Source organism: Lutra lutra, chromosome 4 (genome assembly GCF_902655055.1).
Source record: "Lutra lutra chromosome 4, mLutLut1.2, whole genome shotgun sequence".
In the NCBI taxonomy this organism is placed as follows: domain Eukaryota; kingdom Metazoa; phylum Chordata; class Mammalia; order Carnivora; family Mustelidae; genus Lutra; species Lutra lutra.
Genome location: NC_062281.1, coordinates 139,714,327 through 139,734,820, shown reverse-complemented (window position 1 = coordinate 139,734,820; position 20,494 = coordinate 139,714,327). Strand labels below are relative to the sequence as shown.

At 35.8% G+C, this 20,494-nt stretch overlaps 1 protein-coding gene across 6 annotated transcripts in view; it reads left to right on the top strand.

Moving 5' to 3' along the window:
* Positions 1-20,494, top strand: part of LRRC7 (leucine rich repeat containing 7) — a 575,277-nt gene that overhangs the window by 153,630 nt on the left and 401,153 nt on the right. The window lies entirely within an intron of this gene.

The window sequence follows — 20,494 nt, the reverse complement described above, 5'->3', positions numbered from 1 at the left end:
TTTTTTTCATTGCTTTGGAAGCAAACATATATTTTTCTAATATATTTTCTTAACTGCTGTCCTGTGAGATCTCCCATATGAGATAGGAAATCAGTCTTTCAAAGTCTTTACTATTTAAACGAATTATATCCATCTTCTCCTTCCTGGGTTGGCTAATCCCCCCCCCCCCCCCCCCCCCCGCCGCCCCAGGAAGATTCCCGTGAAGTTACACAGGCTCAAACCTGGACTTGATCTCTTCTTATTCCGCATGCCTTTTCCTGTAATATGTCCCCTTTAATATGTCTTATCTTCACTGGATCTTTCTTTGAAATGCTGATTCTATAAATTTCTGGAATGTTACCTGAAGGCAAAGCAATACTGTACCACCACCTCTAATGATTTCATCACTTTGAAACTCACCTAAGAATGCTTTAAATATTTTGTGTTGATTTTCTGCCTTCTACTCTTAAATTTGTCAGATTCGCTGGACCGTTGGTGTAGTCCTCTATTCTTCAAGTTGTGATTCCTAAGTGCTGTTACTCTGGGCTTTTTATCCACAGCTGTAAAAGGCCACATCCTCCATTTCTCTGATTCTGCCTTCTCTCAGGGGTTCATTCTAGATTGCTTGCTGAAATTCCCTCACTCCGCTTTGTTTAGATTTCTTTAGGTTCCAGTCACAACTGTTTGACTTAGTATAGCTGAAACATCTACTTTTCTACTTATCTCTTTCAATTTAGTCAGAGTTGGGTCTAGCCGTTTCCTTTTAGTATTTGTTTCTTTCAGTCTTCAAGATCCTATTTTCTGCTTCATAGCTGCCTAATCTATTTCATACGCTCAGTATTTCTCCTAAATAAATCCCTTTTTTTCTCCAAAATAATCAGCCAGTTTTCCTTTATTTTGTTTTTATTTTTCTATTGCTTCTGTTCTGATAATAAAACTGAACCCTCTTTTCACACAGCCCTAATTCTTTCTGAACACCCTACACAAATTCAACTTCTAAAGGCTAAGTGCTCCACACACAGGCTTTACTATTTCCTTGTATATCCTTTAGGTATACAGTAATTTAAATGACTTGTTTATTATCTTTTTCAGTTCCACCTAGGAGAGGGCATATTTTCATCATTGTAAGGGCTCACTTTAATTTTTCATTTGTTTACTAGTCATATTCACTATCCTTCTATGGGTGCTTCCACAATGAGTGTTTTCTGAATTATAAGGCAAGGACAATTCTCTTGGGGTTATTCAGCCCAAGCTCACAGTCATACAGCAGTAACTCTGACACTGGCTATTATTCACTAAAGTCAACAAGGCCAATACAGTCCCATTTCCAAACCATGCTCCAGAAAACAACCACTTGCTTGAGAATAAAACTGCTGTGAACTATAAGAAACACCTGAGTCAAATCCTGCGTGGCGCACTTGCTAAAGCTGAAAGCCCATAGCCATATGTCCTGGTCCCATCAAAAACTTCTCCAGGTATAATTTGAATCACCAAATCTACTTTTTGTCTACTTATGCTTATTGCTGATAAAACCAACATTGGAGGATGTGAATCAAATATATGGCTACAGTCTGAAAATTAGCCCACCTAGTCTCTGAGGCCTTGGAGAGTAAAACCAAATGTTCACAGGCAGACTCCAGGAGGAAGAGAGAGTAAGGGCCTGAGCTCTGCATTTATGCTCAGTTCTTCAGAACCTAGCAAACTTTTTTCTATATCCATGGAAAAGAGAGCACAGGCAAGAGCCTAGGAAGTTTAGGGAAAATGCCTCCTCATGGAATCCTGAGAAGTAAGCTATAAGTCTGTCTCCTCCTACCACAATTCTGTGTCACACATAACCCTTAACATCTCTGACAAAAGTTTTTGTGGGCTCAGTCTGCCATGATGTGACTATACATCAATACCTAGAACATCTGTTTCAGAATGAAAGGCAACACAGAAAGCTTCTCCTGATAGAATTTACACATCCATGTGGTACCATAACTACATGCAGATTGTCCTGTATTAGTTAAATTTAGTTTTCAACCCCCATATTTTCTAATGTTGATGCTACCTCCCTGGTACCTAACAAAATTGATCCCCTATCAAAATACTTGATCCAGAATGACTTCCAAACCATGCCTCAGAAAGCAAAGGTTCTATGCAAAGCTGCCATTATCTAAATCAACAAGAAGTCTCCCATAATTTGATAATCCCATCTGATTCTCCTATTATTATATCTGCTCTCCAGGAACATATAGAAAATTGCAGAAAATTTCTAGAATCCTTTCTTATCCCCAAAACCAAGTATGTTGCATTCTATTTCTGTTTTAGACAACCCTATAATTAAGATTTTGAGCAACCATATTTCATGACATCATTGAGATGCCACTGTATTTTTGTCTCCCTCTATCCCTTTAAAAAGGGATAGTCATCCTCTATGTTCATTTGCTTAATTTCTTAAATTCTGCATATGAATGAAATCATACTGTGTTTGTCTTTCTCTCACTGACTTGTTTCACATAGTGTAATACACTCTAGCTCTATCCAGGTCATTGCAAATGGCAAGGTTTCATTTTTTTGATAACTGAGTAATATTCCATTGTATATGTATATATGTATACCACATCTTTTATTTTTATTTTTATTTTTTTTTTTTAGGGAGAGAAAATTGTAAGCAGGCTCTACAACCAAGGTATAGCCAGAGGTGGGGCTCGATCTCACTACCCTGATTGTGACCTGAGCCGAAACCAAGAGTTGGATGTTAATGGACTGAGCCACCCAGGCACCCTATACCATATCTTCTTTATCGATTCATCAGTCAGTGGACATTTGGGCTCTTTCCCTAACTTGGCTATTGTTGATAATGCTGCTATCAACATTGGGGTGCATATATCCCTTTGAATCAGTATTTTTGTATCCTTTGAGTAATTACATCCAGGTGCAATTGCTGGCATTATAAGGTAGTTCTATTTTTAACTTTTTGAAGAACTTCCTTACTGTTTTCTAGCGTGGCTGTACCAGTTTGCGTTCCCACCAATAGTGGGAGAAGGTTCCCCTTTTTCCACATTCTCAATAAAATACCTGTTGTTTCCTGTGTTGTTAATTTTAGCCATTCTGCCAGGTGTGAGGTGATAGCACATGGTGATTTTGACTTGCACTTCCCTGATGATGAGTGATGCTGAGCATCTTTTCATGTGTCTTATACCCTTCTGGATATCTTCTTTGGAAAAATGTCCATCCATGTCTTCTGCCCATTTTTTAATTGGATTATTTGTTGTTTTGGGTGTTGAGTTTTAGAAGTTCTTTATAGTTCTTCTGTAGAAGTTCTATGGAACTTCTTTATAAGTTTTTTGGATACTAATTCTTTATCAACTATGTCATTTGCAAATATCTTCTCCCATTCTGTAGGCTGTCTTTTAGTTTTGTTGATTGTTTCCTTCATTGTGCAAAAACTTGTTATTTTGATGAAGTCCCAATAGTATATTTTTGCTTTTGTTTCCTTTGCCTCTGGAGACATGTTTAGTAAGAAATTGCTACAGTCAAAGTCAAAGTGTTTGCTGCCTGTGTTCTGCTCTAGGATTCTGATGGTTTTAGATCTCACATTTAGGTATTTCATCCATTTTGAGTTTATTTTTTGTATGGTCCAAGAAAGTGGTCTAGTTTCACTCTTCTGAACGTTGCTGTCCTGTTTTCCCAACACCATTTGTTGAGGAGACTGTCTTTTTCTCATTGGATATTCTTTTCTGTTTTGTTGAAGATTAGTTGACCACATAGTTGTGGGTCCTTTTCTGGGTTTTCTATTCTGTTCCATTGACTTATGTCTCTTTTTGTGCCAACCATACAGTCTTGATGATGACAGTTTTATAATATAACTTGAAGTCTGGCATTGTAATGCCTCCAGTTTTTTTCTTTTTCAAGATTGCTTTGGCTATTCAGGGTCTTTTGTTGTTCCATAAATATTTTAGGATTGTTTGTTCTAGTTCTGTGAAAAATGCTAGTGGTATTTTGATACAGATTGTATCAAATGGGTATATTGTTTTGGATAATGTAGATACTTAACAATATTTGTTCTTCCAATCCATGATCATGGAATGTTTTTCCACTTCTTTGTGTCCTCTTCAATTTCTTTCATAAGTGTTCTATAGTTTCCAGAGTACAGATCTTTTATCTCTTTGGTTAGGCTTGTTCCTAGGTATCTTATGGGTTTTGGTGTAATTGTAAATGTGATTGATCCCTTGAATTCTCTTTTTGCTGCTTCATTATTGTTGTATAGAAATGCAACACATTTCTGTACATTGATTTTTATATTCTGCAACTTTTCTGAATTCATGTATCAGATTTATCATTTTTTTGGTGAAGTCTTTGGGTTTTCTACATAGAATGTCATGTTGTCTGTGAATAGTAAATGTTTGACTTCTTTATTGCTGATTTGGATGGCTTTTATTTCTTTTTGTTGTCTGATTGCTGAGGCTAGAACCTCCAGTACTATGTTAAATAACAGTGATGAGAGTGGACATCCCTGTCTTGTACCTGACCATAAAGAAGAAGCTCTCAGTTTCTCACCACTGAGGCTGATATTAGCTGTGAGTCTTTCATTTATGGCCTTTATGATGTTGAGGTATGTTCGCTCTATCCCTACTTTGTTGAGGGTTTTTTGCCACATTAATAAAAGAAAGGATAAGAACCGTATGATCCTCTCAATAGATTCAGAAAAAGTGTTTGATAAAATACAGCATCAAATTAATTTTTTTAATTGTACCAGATAAAATTGTACCTGTGGTTTTAAAATTATGGATAAAAGATACAGACCAACCTTTAAGAAACTTCCTCTCTGAATCATCAAATCAGACTTAATAAGAAAGGAACCAAGAAGAGTATTAAGAGAATAACATATCAGTTAGAAAATCAATGCAGCTTAAATGTTTCAGGTTTATTGGAATGAAGTTAGCATAAAATACCCCCCAAAAGCAAAAATAGTATTTGTAGAATGTTGATTTGTGAAATTTGCTTCACTAGACTCTCAGTTCTGTGGAGACAGGGATGGTGTGTCTGTTCTGTCTGCATCACCAATGCTGAGCCCAGTGCCTGACACATGGAGATGTTTGGTAAATGCTTACTTATTAAATGAATTAATTAATGAGCAGCAGAAGACATCTGCATTAAAAAAAATACAGACACTTCAGTTTGTTTGTTTTTTTAATCTATCACTGATGCTAAAATGAAAAAGAAAATCATTAAATTGATAGCATGTTAAAGCCAGTGGTATATTTACGGATTCATGTTCCTTGGAGTTTACTGATGGACTCATTAACATCTAAAACTCTGATTAATATCTAAAACATCTGAAAACATGAGGTTGTTTTTATATTTAGAATGACTAATTGTTTCTATGAAGTAAAAGTTCCAAAAGCAAGGAATGTATTCTAGTCCCTTTGGAAGATTCTCCAGTTTTATTAAAGAAAAATATTTAATCAGAGCATACTTTTTGAAAAAGTTGGCTTAATTTGTTTTCAAATTGATACACAGAGGGTATCCATATTTAAAGATTCTAAAATGGGTGCACCAGGGTGAGTCAGTCTGTTAAGTGTCCAACTCAACTTTGGCTCAGATCATAATTTCAGGGTCATGAGATCAAGCCCAGCAATGGGCTTAGCGTGGGGCTCCATGCGTATGGAGGCTGCTTGATTTTCCCTCTCTCTCCTTCTCTGTCTGACCCCCCTACCTCTCTCAAAAAAGAAGAAAATGTTCTAAAAGGTTCTAAAATGACATTTGTTTATTCTTTCTTTTGTCTACAAAAGTCAGTGTTGTACAGGCCAAAAGAAAGTACATTTTATATGTTTTAACTGTTTCAAATAATGGTGTGTCCATATGGTACAAAGTGCAGAAAGTCTTGCTCTAATTTCTGGTTTTTTGATTTTTTTTTTAAAGATTTTATTTATTTATTTGACAGAGATCACAAGTAGGCAGAGAGACAGGCAGAGAGAGAGAGAGGAGAAAGCCCGCTCCCTGCTGAGCAGAGAGCCCGATGCGGGGCTCGATCCCTGGACCCTGGGATCATGAGCTGAGCCAAAGGCAGAGGCTTCAACCCACTGAGCCACCCAGGTGCCCCCTAATTTCTGTTTTTAAATTAATTTACGTTTTTTTATAACAAATGCCCTAAAACCAGGCATTGTGTTGCTTTAGTTCATGTGAGTTTAAACATCCCGCCATCAAGACTAAATCTAAATATTCTTCTTAATTTTAAATGTAAAAATATATGTGACTTGTGTCATTCGACTGCATGCCTGGAGAGTGACTAATGTTACCTATGTGTTCATGGGTCATCACACACCATGTTTAATCAAGAACATATTTTCACCTCTGGTATTTGACATGTCACATGCCTATCAGTTTATTGTCAGGCAAGATAGAACACATCATAAAGGGTGTCAGTTCTTTTTGCTCTCTTATGGAGCCAAACACTGCAGATGACAGTAAATATGACATCTTTTGTGATCAGCAACATTTTTGCTGGCATCCTGTTATTAATAATACTCTGGCTAGACTGTATTACCAAGGATAATCCATGTTGGAATGATAGCTCCTGCATCATTGGTCACAAAATGATTTTTAAGCCTCAGAAAAGGCTTTTTGTTTTTCAAGGGTTTTTTTTTCCCCCTTCAGGCAAGCAATTAACTAAACTGGTTACAAAGTAATTGGGAAGGGGAAGAAGGGAAAAGTGACTATTAAAAGCTCACTTTTAAATTCTTGACTCAAAGGCTATATTTACCAATTTTTAAGGAACATGGTGCATACTGAAGGGTATTAAGACTCAGTATGATAGAAAGGTGAACTTAAAAATTATAAATAATGCAAAAATGATTTTTGGGTATATAATTATAGCACTTGGGACACTTATTACTGAGATGAATATTTTGATGATATGTGAAATATAGACAGTATTCCAGGCATAGTATAATACTTGCTTAATAGCCATAATGACCTTTATGTTAAAAAAAAAATCAGTAACAGTCAGGAAAGGACGAGCAGTTTTATGACTAGCATTATCCAGACAATTTTTTTTTCCCTTCTAGGATCAATTGCAATGTTTATTACATAGATGTAATTTATATTTCTGGTGTTACATATTATGTATACCACCACTGAATAAAGTTCACTAGATGACCTATTCCCTGGCTTACTGATCCTCCTTCATAGAATACAGTCTTTAATTACTTAATGCTTTTTAGCTCTTGTGAAACCCTAGAAGATTCTGGAGAGAAAAACACCAAAACTTTTAAATACAGAAGGCTTTATATTCACAAACCACAGTTTATTTTTACCTTGTCCTGATTTATTTTTTTCTTGGAAAAAAAGATTTTATTTTTTGGAAAATCTCACAAAAACATTCTCTCATGACATCATTTTTAAAGATTACACATGGTTAAAAGCTGATAATTTACTATTTCCAATTGTTTAATGCTTCAAGACAAAAACAAATAAATCTTATTTCCCTTTGTTTTATAAAATTGGTACTCTATTTTTAGATTTCCAATTTCAAGTCTAGATGTTTTAGACTTTAAACATTTAGACATTTAAACATTTAGACATTTAAAAATTTTAAAGGGGACTATGAGAATTGAAGTTACTTTTTAATCTTAAATTGCACTTGTTACCTTATTTATCCAAGGATGCCATACTTTTATAGTCTTTTATGATAGCACACAAGTTACATATTTACATATCTATGTAAGAATAACTTGAAATCTGATATATGGAAACTATTCAACAGATTATATAATTGTTGCTTCAAATTCTCAAAATTGTGTAAATGTGTGTAAGTGTATGTAAACATATGTACTATATATATAATGCATATGTTAACATACATTAACTTAATTGTGAGCCTTGTTTTTCACTTAACAACAATGATTTATCATAAAAGGCTATGAACATAAAAGTATAAATAGAGGTTATCATGCACCTGACTTAATCACTTATGTTTACCAAAATGTCTTCCAATTCTTCTTAAACTTGAAAAAGTAGTGTTTGGTCAGTGGTCTTATTTAAAGGTATTCTTGGTTAAAAGATACATAAATAAATTAATTAACCCCCTTTGAGAATCTTATATCAGAATTAGCGAGCTTCCTTAAAACAGGCTAAAAAAATTTGTAGCCTATGCTTTTCCTTTGTTGCCTCTTTTCCAGGAAGCAAAAAGTTACATTAATTCTAGTCTCTTAATAAGTCTTTTCTTTTCCTTTTTATGATTTCTATTTTTTTTACTCTTTTTTCAAAAGAAAAATCAATCAAGGAATAATTTTCTTCCAATAAACAAATATCTATAATAGCTAGAACTTTATTTATACTTAAAAATTTAGGAAACTTATAAGTAAACATACATTAATATTTTAAAGGCAAAAAAGAGAATAAAATACATTTTAGGAAGCATTTGAAAGCTATTTTGGAAATTGTAGAATTACTATATCAAATAAATTACCATAATTTTGGCTTTGGACAACTTTAATTTCTCTATGTCTCTATTTCCTCATCCATAGAATAGGAAATATAGTACTGCTTCATAATGCTTCTGTTATTGTGAGTTTTAATGTTATAAGAAGACTTTTCTGCACAGTTGGGACTATTCATAGCTATATGTAATTTTAAATTAATTTTTATTTTATGAGTTAAATTTTTTACATTTAAGTCTAGTTTCTCAGTAATTTTTTTTAAAACTAAATATCCAAATCTTATTCTATATATAAATCTGGTACATTCCAACAATCACTTTAAAACTTTACTATTTAGTGGGTGCCTGGGTGGCTTGGTCAGTTAAGCATCCCTTGATTTCGGCTCCTGTCATGATCTCAGGGTGGTGAGATTGAGCCCCAAGTCGGGCTCCCACTCAGCAAGGAGTCTGTTTGAGATTCTCTCTCTGCCTCTCCTTCTGCCTCTTCCCCTGTGCATACCCATACATGCCCCCTCCTCAAGTAAATAAATAAATCTTTTTTTTAAAACTTAATTATTTAAAATCTGTTAAATTTTTTTTAAAGATTTTATTTATTTATTAGACAGAGATCACAAGTAGTCAGAGAGGCAGGTAGAGAGAGAAAGAGGGGAAAGCAGGCTCCTGCTGAGCAGGGAGCCTGATGTGGGGCTCCATCCCAGGACCCTGGGATCATGACCTGAGCCAAAGGCAGAGGCTTTAACCCACCGAGCCACCCAGGCGCCCCTAAAATCTGTTAAATTTTAAAAATATTTTTATTTTCTTCATAAATCTAATACATTTTATCTTCTTTATCAGGTCTTCAAGCCCTGATATAACAAGCAAAACCTCCCTTAAACCACTCTTGCAGATCTAATCGATTAAATGTATAAATATGGTATATTTCAAGTTCTTTTAGGCATCACAATACTATTGTTAACCAACTAAATAAAATTCCCTTACCAATTTCAGATAAACATCTGTAGGGGCAGAAAACTTTCCCTATCTTCCCTTCCATGTGCTTTGTTTGGCCTAATAATTAAACTGACACAGATTAACAAAAAACAATTAATTTTGTAGACGAAAGAATAAACAAAGAAAGAATAAATTTGTGAAGAATTGACAAAGAGGTTTGGGCGTAGAGTAGTAAATTATTGAAAAGGTAGTAATATTTGTCTGCACTGCCTTCTCAGGCCCATAATTCCCTGTCTCTGGTGATAAAGATGCCTTCTACTCTCCTGGTACAGGGAAGGTACTTTTCACATGGGAGATTTGTTTCCTGCTTTAGGGGACAAAGGCCATTTTTGTATCAGCTGTTTCTGAAGTAATTTTATTTCGAAATAATCAATATGCCAAAGTGTCATATTTTGGGGTTGTTATTCTGCTCCCCTTCATATTACAATTCATTTCTCATTTCATTCGGAATCACACATTCTTATGCCCTCATATGTCAATTTTTTTGAATATTATAAACATATAATATCATTTATAAATTTCTCTTAAGTTAAACTCAAAATTATGATTAATTTTTAAAAATTTTAAAAATGTTTTAATTTTTTATTAACATTCAATGTATTATTAGCCCCAGGGGTACGGGTCTGTGAATCGCCAGTTTACACACTTCACATTACTCACCATAGCACATATCCTCCCCAACGTCCATGCATGATCTTAATTTTTAATTTGTAAATTTTCCCAGAATTAGAAAGACACTTATACCTACTTCTTAGACAGCTTTACCATTATAGTAGTAACCCCAAACCTTAGCATTTTCAATAGCAAAATTTATTTTTCACTATTATTACATGTTGGCTACATATTGGCTGGGGTTCTGCTCTGAATTCTCTCTGTTCCAGAATCTAGAAAGAAAATGGAGCTTAAAGCTAGGGTTTGCCACAGACAACAAATAGTACTAGTAGCAGCAGAGGCTGATGTAAAACTTTCCCTTGGCTTATATTCCATTAGCCAAAGTAAGTCACATGGCCTCAGCTAACATTGGGACAAGAGCTATGATCGTCCCAAAGAAAAGACACCTATAGGATCCTGATAGCATGGGAAAATGCTTCAAATATTTTGATCAAACAATGCATTCTACAACCCCTTTTCTCAAAAAAAAAAAAAGTCATTTTATTACCTAATTATTTCTTTTTTTAAAAAATTTTATTTTTTATAAACATATAATATATTTTTATCCCCAGGGATACAGGTCTGTGAATCGCCAGGTTTACACACTTCACAGCACTCACCATAGCACATACCTTCCCCAATGTCCATAACCCCACCCCCCCTCCCAACCCCCCTCCCCGCATCAACCCTCAGTTTGTTTTGTGAGATTAAGAGTCACGTATGATTTGTCTCCCTCCCAATCCCATCTTGTTTCATTTACTCTTCTCCTACCCCCTTAACCCCCCATGTTGCATCTCCTCTCCCTCATATCAGGGAGATCATATGATAGTTGTCTTTCTCTGATTGACTTATTTCGCTAAGCATGATACCCTCTAGTTCCATCCACGTCGTCGCAAATGGCAAGATTTCATTTCTTTTGATGGCTGCATAGTATTCCATTATGTATATATACCACATCTTCTTTATCCATTCGTCTGTTGATGGACATCTAGGTTCTTTCCATAGTTTGGCTATTGTAGACATTGCTGCTATAAACATTCGGGTCCACGTGCCCCTTCGGATCACTACGTTTGTATCTTTAGGGTAAATACCCAGCAGTGCAATTGCAGGGTCATAGGGTAGTTCTATTTTCAACATTTTGAGGAACCTCCATGCTGTTTTCCAGAGTGGTTGCACCAGCTTGCATTCCCACCAACAGTGTAGGAGGGTTCCCCTTTCTCCGCATCCTCGCCAGCATCTGTCATTTCCTGACTTGTTAATTTTAGCCATTCTGACTGGTGTGAGGTGATATCTCATGGTGGTTTTGATTTGTATTTCCCTGATGCCGAGTGATGTGGAGCACTTTTTCATGTGTCTGTTGGCCATCTGGATGTCTTCTTTGCAGAAATGTCTGTTCATGTCTTCTGCCCATTTCTTGATTGGATTATTTATTCTTTGGGTGTTGAGTTTGCTAAGTTCTTTATAGATTTTGGACACTAGCTCTTTATCTGATATGTCAGTTGCAAATATCTTCTCCCATTCTGTCAGTTGTCTTTTGGTTTTGTTAACTGTTTCCTTTGCTGTGCAAAAGCTTTTGATCTTGATGAAATCCCAATAGTTCATTTTTGCCTTTGCTTCCCTTGCCTTTGGCGATGTTCCTAGGAAGATGTTACTGTGGCTGAGGTCGAAGAGGTTGCTGCCTGTGTTCTCCTCAAGGATTTTGATGGATTCCTTTCTCACATTGAGGTCCTTCATCCATTTTGAGTCTATTTTCGTGTGTGGTGTAAGGAAATGATCCAATCTCATTTTTCTGCATGTGGCTGTCCAATTTTCCCAGAGGAAAATTGAAGAGGCTGTCTTTTTTCCATTGGACATTCTTTCCTGCTTTGGCGAAGATTAGTTGACCATAGAGTTGAGGGTCTATTTCTGGGCTCTCTATTCTGTTCCATTGATCTATGTGTCTGTTTTTGTGCCAGTACCATGCTGTCTTGATGATGACAGCTTTGTAATAGAGCTTGAAGTCTGGAATTGTGATGCCACAACTCTGGCTTTCTTTTTCAATATTCCTTTGGCTATTCGAGGTCTTTTCTGGTTCCATATAAATTTTAGGATTATTTGTTCCATTTCTTTGAAAAAAATGGCTGGTATTTTGATAGGAATTGCATTAAATGTGTAGATTGCTTTAGGTAGCATAGACATTTTCACAATATTTATTCTTCCAATCCAGGAGCATGGAACATTTTTCCATTTCTTTGTGTCTTCCTTAATTTCTTTCATGAGTACTTTATAGTTTTCTGAGTATAGATTCTTAGTCTCTTTGGTTAGGTTTATTCCTAGGTATCTCATAGTTTTGGGTGCAATTATAAATGGGATTGACTCCTTAATTTCTCTTTCTTCTGTCTTGTTGTTGGTGTAGAGAAATGCAACTGATTTCTGTGCATTGATTTTATATCCTGACACTTTACTGAATTCCTGTACAAGTCCTAGCAGTTTTGGAGTGGAGTCTTTTGGGTTTTCCACATATAGTATCATATCATATGTGAAGAGGGGTAGTTTGACTTCTTCTTTGCTGATTTGGATGCCTTTAATTTCCTTTTGTTGTCTGATTGCTGAGGCTAGGACTTCTAGTACTATGTTGAATAGCAGTGGTGATAACGGACATCCCTGCCGTGTTCCTGACCTTAGCGGAAAAGCTTTCAGTTTTTCTCCATTGAGAATGATATTTGCGGTGGGTTTTTCATAGATGGCTTTGATAATATTGAGGTATGTGTCCTCTATCCCTATACTTTGAGGAGTTTTGATCAGGAAGGGATGCTGTACTTTGTCAAATGCTTTTTCAGCATCTATGGAGAGTATCATATGGTTCTTATTCTTTCTTTTATTAATGTGTTGTATCACATTGATTGATTTGTGGATGTTGAACCAAACTTGCAGCCCTGGAATAAATCCCACTTGGTCACAGTGAATAATCCTTTTAATGTACTGTTGAATCCTATTGGCTAGTATTTTGGTGAGAATTTGTGCATCTGTGTTCATCAAGGATGTTGGTCTGTAGTTCTCTTTTTCGATGGGATCCTTGTCTGGTTTTGGGATCAAGGTGATGCTGGCCTCATAAAATGAGTTTGGAAGTTTTCCTTCCATTTCTATTTTTTGGAACAGTTTCAGGAGAATAGGAATTAGTTCTTCTTTAAATGTTTGGTAGAATTCCCCCGGGAAGCCGTCTGGCCCTGGGCTTTCGTTTGTTTGGGGATTTTTGATGACTGTTTCAATCTCCTTACTGGTTATGGGTCTGGTCAGGCTTTCTATTTCTTCCTGGTTCAGTTGTGGTAGTTTATATGTTTCTAGGAATGCATCCATTTCTTCCAGATTGTCAAATTTGTTGGCGTAGAGTTTACCTAATTATTTCTTACGTGAATTTTTACCCTAGTACTCAGTTGCTTCTTTACTCCGTGCTAAATTCTTTTCTTGCTTTTGTCAGGCCTTACAGTGATATTAAAGGCCTTGTCCTGAGGCTTAATTGAGATAATGCAAATGAAAGCATCTCTACATCCTTAGCAGATATAAGTAAGGAATACATTAGGGTTCTTTTGCTGGTGGTTCTGTTATTTTTAAACTTTGTCTTTCCTGGTTCCACTTTGCTTGTATAGTTGTGTGATTTTTGTTCAGGGCCAACTATCTAAAGCAAAATCACTTACCTATGCATGGTTAAGAGGAATTTTGCTGTTTGATAGAACTCAGTTACTTTGAGTCTAAGTTATTTTGGCTTTGGGGACAGTCTTGCATTACACCATCATTCTGATGTAAAAAATAAAATAAAAACCTGGACAAGTCACACCCTCCTCAGATTGATCTATTTCATTCATTTAGCCTTTACGTTGGACATTTTGGAGACCAGATGACACTGTTTTCTCATATTAAAATAGTTATTGACAATAAACAATCTGGAAGTCCTTTTAACATACGGTTTTAAGCAACATTTCATTCATCCCATATTATATTTGTGCACAAGTTTTTAAGACACAAGAATAGTCTAACTAGCCAGGTTATTGAAGAAATTGAAATTTAGGCAGAGGAATTTAAATTTAATGATGTAGCAAATAGGAATTAATTGAGTTTTCTGAGGCAGCAAATAGGAAAACGGCATGATGTCATTATCGCAGTGTGGTTAGGAGTATGGGATTTTATGTCAGACCATCTTGGATTAGAATACTGTCACCACCAATATGGCCTTTGGGTTCCCTTTCAGTAATGAAAGGCACACCACCTACTCCATAGGGCTGTCATTAAATAATTGATTCAAAAAAATACTGGGTTCCTCCTTTGTAGTAGATGTTGAACAAAACCAACTCAGTTATTGACCTCATTGTGCTCAGTCTAGGAACAAATGTGGAAATATGTAAGGAAAGAAGCAAATTAATAGTAAAGAATTGTGATATAGGCTCAAGAGCAAAGGAACAAGTGACACAGAATTGGGGTTTATGTTCTCAAATTAATTGATCAGAAAAAGTCTCTTTGAAATGGTGACATGAATAAGGAATAAATAAGAAGATGATTCTGTGGCTGTTGGGGGCCCATCCATGTCCTCTTGACCTTTCACATTCTACTGTGTGCCCATGGCATCTAAGCACAAGCATTGCTGAATCCTCTTGAGAACATTTTTTCAGCTGATGTTCAGTGCAGCCTGAATGTTAACTCTTCCAGGTGCAGCTGCAGTCACTGATAGGTGGGAGTGGGAGAATAAATAACTCACCTTCCTCACCCCTCTCTCATCCCCCTGAGTTATATTCCATGTAGATAAAGTCTCAGTTGCCCAGAGTGGCAGTGGCTTCATTACTTCCTGTTTCAATTCTTTACTCTTATACTGGTGTCCCATTGGATTGCCTCCCAAATAAAGCAGTTATTCTCAAATCTATGTCTTAGGCAGAATCTACCGCAGGGGAAACCAACCTGCGAGAAGTATCATCTCTAACCACCTACGATGATATCTACAATATAATAGGCACTCAGTAAATGTTAGTTCTCCTCTTCTGCACCCTTGCTCCCCCAAGTCAAGCATGCATGATGAATTGTTTTAGAAAGTTATCTCTAGACTATACTACAGCTTTGGAAGTAACTAAAATCGGAGTCCTAGAGACTAGTGAGGAAGCAGACAACCACTTTAGTACTGACAAAAAGCAATAAAACCTGGACAAGCTGATGTGAAATGCCAGTGAAATTTAGTTACAGTGGCCTGTTTATATTCTTTTGTATCCTTCACTGCACATTATATACTCTGTTGGACTATGTCACTCAATGGAATATTAAAAGAGAGTAGAAGTGCCATAAAGATACCACCGGGGAAGGAAAATTATATACACTATTACACCAATAAAAGTAGACTAAGAGATCAGCAAAATGTTCTATAAAACTGGTTAGACTGCAAGGGCTCCTCCTCCTATCTGTCACACCAGACCCACAGGTAGTAGTACTGGGGAAATATGAAAGGGTCTCTGATCTGCAGCAGAACTTTCAAAGCTGCTAATAGATAGTTGACCCTTGAACAATGTGGGTATCAGGGGCACCAACCACCTTATACCCATAGAGTTAAAAATCTACATTTGGGGCACCTGGGTGACTCAGTCGGTTAAGCATCTGACTTCAGCTCAGGTCATGATCTCCAGGTCCTGGGATCAAGCCCCACATTGGGCTTCCTGCTCAGCAGGGAGTCTGCTTCTCTCTCTCCCTGAGCCCCTCCGCACGGCTCATTCTCTCTCTCTCTCTCTCTCTCTCTCTCAAATAAATAAATAAGATTAAAAAAGATCTGCATGTAACTTTTGACTTTTCCAAAACATAACTACTGTAGCCTCCTAGTGAATGGAAGCCTCACCAATAATGTAAATATTTGATTAATACATATTTCTATATGTATTATGTATTTTATTCTCACAATAAAGAAAGGAAAATATTACTAGAAAAATCATAAGAAAGAAAACACATTTACAGTACTGTACTGTTAAAAAGCCTCATATAAATGGACCCACACAGTTTCAATCTATGTTGTTCAACAGCGCATATAATGCATAAAATTAAAGTAAAACCAATATGCTTGCCATATAAGTACATTTTCAAGTAAAGTATTCCTTGTCCTCTCTTCTAACTCATTTTCCACTTTTAAGTTAGGCTTAAACAGGTAATCTGAAGATTCTGTTGGCTCTTGAAAATTTAAAAAAATTATTTCCTTCCAGAGCATACAAGGTCTGATCTGTCACGTCCTTCTGTCTTAATCTATCGTTGGGTTACTCTTTTCCATGCTGATTAGGCTCAGCCATACTGGACATTATTTAGTTCCTCTGGTACACTATATGGCTTAGTGCCGTTTTGAATGTCAATCTTTGTTCCTCAAATTTATCAGCTGTTTACATACACAGGTCTTTCTTATTCCTTAGGTGTCTGCTTACATGTTACCTTTTCTGTGAGGCCTTTCTTGACCCCCTTATCTGAGATGTATCACTTAGCTATTACTATAATAATGCTGCAAAACAGACAGCAACAAAAATCTCACTGGCTTACAGTAATAAGCATTTATGTAACCCAAGTGTCTGGGGCTTGGTTGGGAATCTGTCAAGTCAGGCTGGGCTTCCCTGGGTGGCTCTGCTGATTTCATTTGGTTTTGTTCATGTCTGGAGGTCAGATGGAAGTCAGCTGATCTATGATGCCTCTGCTGTAATAACTCTGCTCTAATCTCTCATTTTACTCCTAGAACCAGTGGGCTAATCTGGACATGTTCAATGCATAGTTCTTAAACATGGCAGGGCTATAATGGTATGGTCAGAAACACACAGGCCTTTTAAGGTCTAGGATCAGAACTGGTCCACCATTACTTGGCCCCTGTTCTGTTGGCCAGAGCAAGTCACAGAGTCAAACGCAATATCAGTGGTATATACCTCCCATGGAAATACTGGGGCGGGGAGGGGGGGGACACTTCTGAATATTTATGATCCAATATACTGCAAAAGGTCTCCTTTGTTATTCTGATTCAAAATACTCAGTTTATTGCTTTCCAAGCAATTTTGTTTTTTGTCTTCAATTATCCTTGTGTCTGTCTCACCGATGAAATTTTATATTAGACAAGAAAGAAAGAATGGACTAGATGGCATAACAAATTAAACCTCAAATGTAAGCAGTTCCATACTTGTCTATTCCTTCCCCTCCCTGGAAAGTTTAAGGGATTTGGAGAGGGGAGTAAATATAAAAAGAATACAAAAGGCTTATAGTGATATGAAGCTCTGCCATTTTTTCTGTCTTTTTACCAGACTTTAAAGTAAAATATGTGCATGGAAGAAACTTAAAGAATCCTGATTTTGTTTACTGAAATTCAATTAAAATTGAATAAAATGTATAAAGTCCTTAGGGCATCTAAGGCACTGACTGATCGCTGATTCAGAAGGCTTCCCAAATTTACACAGTGTGCTGACTGCTCCCCCACCCTGGTTCCTGTAGTAAAATGTGCACACTTCTGTCATATCCTGTCTCAGATTATGCTTAAATCTGCTTTCGATCTCTGGCCTTCAGTGATAAGCTCTTTTGGAGTTTATTCATAATTTATTTGAGAGGCTATACAGGCAGCACCTGGAAAGCCTTAGCCTCATATTGGGAATTCTGTTTTACTCTCTAGTTTCTGAAATGTCTTCATATCTGGACTTTCAAGCTCTGTCTTTAAAACCAAATGACTTACATTGCCACTACTAAGACATCCTTTGCTCTACTCAGATCTCACAAATCCAGTGTTGGGTGTTTAGTTTCACATTTTCTGGAAAGCCCTCCCTCTCTAATTCTTATAGATCAATACCTGTAGGATGTGACAACAAATTCTAATGAATTTTCTGAAGATACTGGTGACCTTCAAAATATCCTCACTTGCTAAGGACGGCTCTGGTGAAATTCCCCCTAAGATAATGAAGAGACTATGGCTATTTAAAATTTCTTTCAACCTTGTAATTTAACCTAAATACGTTCCCTGCCGTAATTCTTGCCTGGATTAATATTATCAAGTTTCTTTGATATGCAGCACCTATACATCATTAGCTCTGAGAACATTATTGGCATTAAATAGTCCATGACTATTAGTAATCACATCACAGAAACACTATTTCAGAGCTTTCTTGACATTTCAAGTCCTTTAAGTGTTTCATTTATTCAGTCGTAGTTGGAAACTTAAGTCTAAAATTTTAGTGTTATCAGGAACACACACTGTGCCCTTTGGATATGAAAGGTTAATTTTAATGAACATTTAAACACATTAGGCAATCTCATTTAAATATAATTGAAATTTAAAGCTTGGAGTTGTGGTGCTTGGCATCCGAATCTGGCTTATTTATTATGTTGTCATAGCCCAAGTGCTGTATCAACACTTGTTAAATATTAGAGCATCTACAGAGTGACAGACACTGGTTAGAAGCCTGATGGAACAAGGACTTGCCCCGCGGGAGTCCATGTTTTAAGTAGTAATTTATACTTTAAGGACTGTTGATGTGCACTTTCTACTTTTGAGTAGCAGATGGAAGAGGCAGGTCAAGCTAGGATTAAATGCAGCGCAGGCCATCAAAAGATATGGAAAGTTTGGGAAGAAAAGTGTTGTAATAGGAGATCTAGCTAGTGAGAATTAACATCTATTTAATTTATAACATGATTTTTTTTTGTCATCATTTACATACAATTTAGGTACCAAGTGAGGAGGTAATATTTCAAGACTGTTGACTAAAAAACTGGAAACCAGAAATACCATAAAATAAGTGTAGCCCAAAGCAAGAAAACTTTCAAAAGACTTGCACACAATGCTTCTATATATAAGTTCTCCCACTAAAGCTTTTAAAATGGACTTTAACCTGGGGCCTTAGGCGCTTAGCCAGGCTTACCCTGGACCAAAAGTAACAGTGATAATGCTGAAAAAAAAGCTCTTGAAAATTATTTTTCTTTTAAGCATCTTAAGTTATTAAGTAAAAGGTTATCTTCAAGGCTGCTATGCTGATCTCTGTTGCAGCCAAAAGTTTTTTTTCCTCTTCAACACTGGCCTTAAAAATGTGGTCTTACCTGTAAATATATACATTGGGTCTCTTGTAAAAGATAAATAAACTGTGTTTAAAAGAGTGTGTGTCCTCCTAACATTATTTCCCTTCCCTGATGAGTGTTTGTCCACTTGCCAAGACAAGGCCCAATTCCAGTGATTTGCAAATAATAAAAGCAAGTCTATTCATTCTTAAAATAGTGTAACTATATATCATACTATAATAATATAATTATAATATACTAATATAACTATTAAAATAGTATAATACAGTATACTATACATAGTATAATATCATATAGTGTAATAATATAACTACAATAATAATATTAATACTTCAGACATATTGCTTTCATTTAACAAAGTAACAACGAGAACAGAAAACAAGAATATAATAATTTACTTTTAAGTGTATATCACTTTTTTGGGCAGTGGAATAATATATGTTAGGCTTGTAATTTTACTTGTTACAGTAGAACAAAATAAGAGCGAAGATGTTCTCCTAAAAAGTGTACTTAGCTGTTAAGAACTTATTTTATGGGCGCCTGCCTTTGGCTGAGGTCATGATCCCAGGGTCCTGGGATTGAGCCCACATCCGGCTTCCTGCTCAGCAGGGAGTCTGCTTCTCCCTCTCTCTCCCCATTGTCTCCCTGCTTGTGCTCTCTTGCTCTCTCTGTCAAATAAATAAATAAAATCTTACAAAAAAGAACTTATTTTATATTATTTTTTAAGACTATTTATGAGACACTTAAGGTTAATTATTATTGCCACTTTACAGATTAAGAAGTTACAATAGATGATTCCAGTTTTCTAATCTAGACTCTAGACTATATTAAATGGTATTTAACCAGACTGTATCTTTGTATTTCTATGAAATTCAGGATAATGTATAAGGCTGTAAGCATTTCATTATGTAACCTGTAATTGTGATAGGTAAATCATTTTTAGTTTTAGTATAAAAGTTAAAAGACAAAGGTATTAAGACTAACTATAAAAATTATTAATTCCTATTTCATTTTAATAATGCATTTGTAATCAGAAAATTACTTCTGCCTAAACACGTGGTTTGCTAAGCTTTTCTTAAGATTGTGCATTTTATACAAGTAAATAATTGCATCAATTAAATAAACATAATCTCCAGCATATTAACTGTGATTTATGTATTTTCAATTCAGTTTTTATTTTCCAAAGTACCCTTTAGAGTCCTAATTTCAAGAAAAAGATTTTTTGTGTGTGTGTGTGTGTGTGTGTGTGTTACTATGTACATTTGGCTTTATTAAGCAGATTCTGAATATTTTCTTGGTCCTTTCATTCCCTTTTTAAAATTTCTTTTTAGGAAATAGCACTAAATAATATTGATAAAGCTTTCCTGTATGATTCCTAAAACACACCAGGCTCAGCCTGACTCTATGTATCATCTAGATACT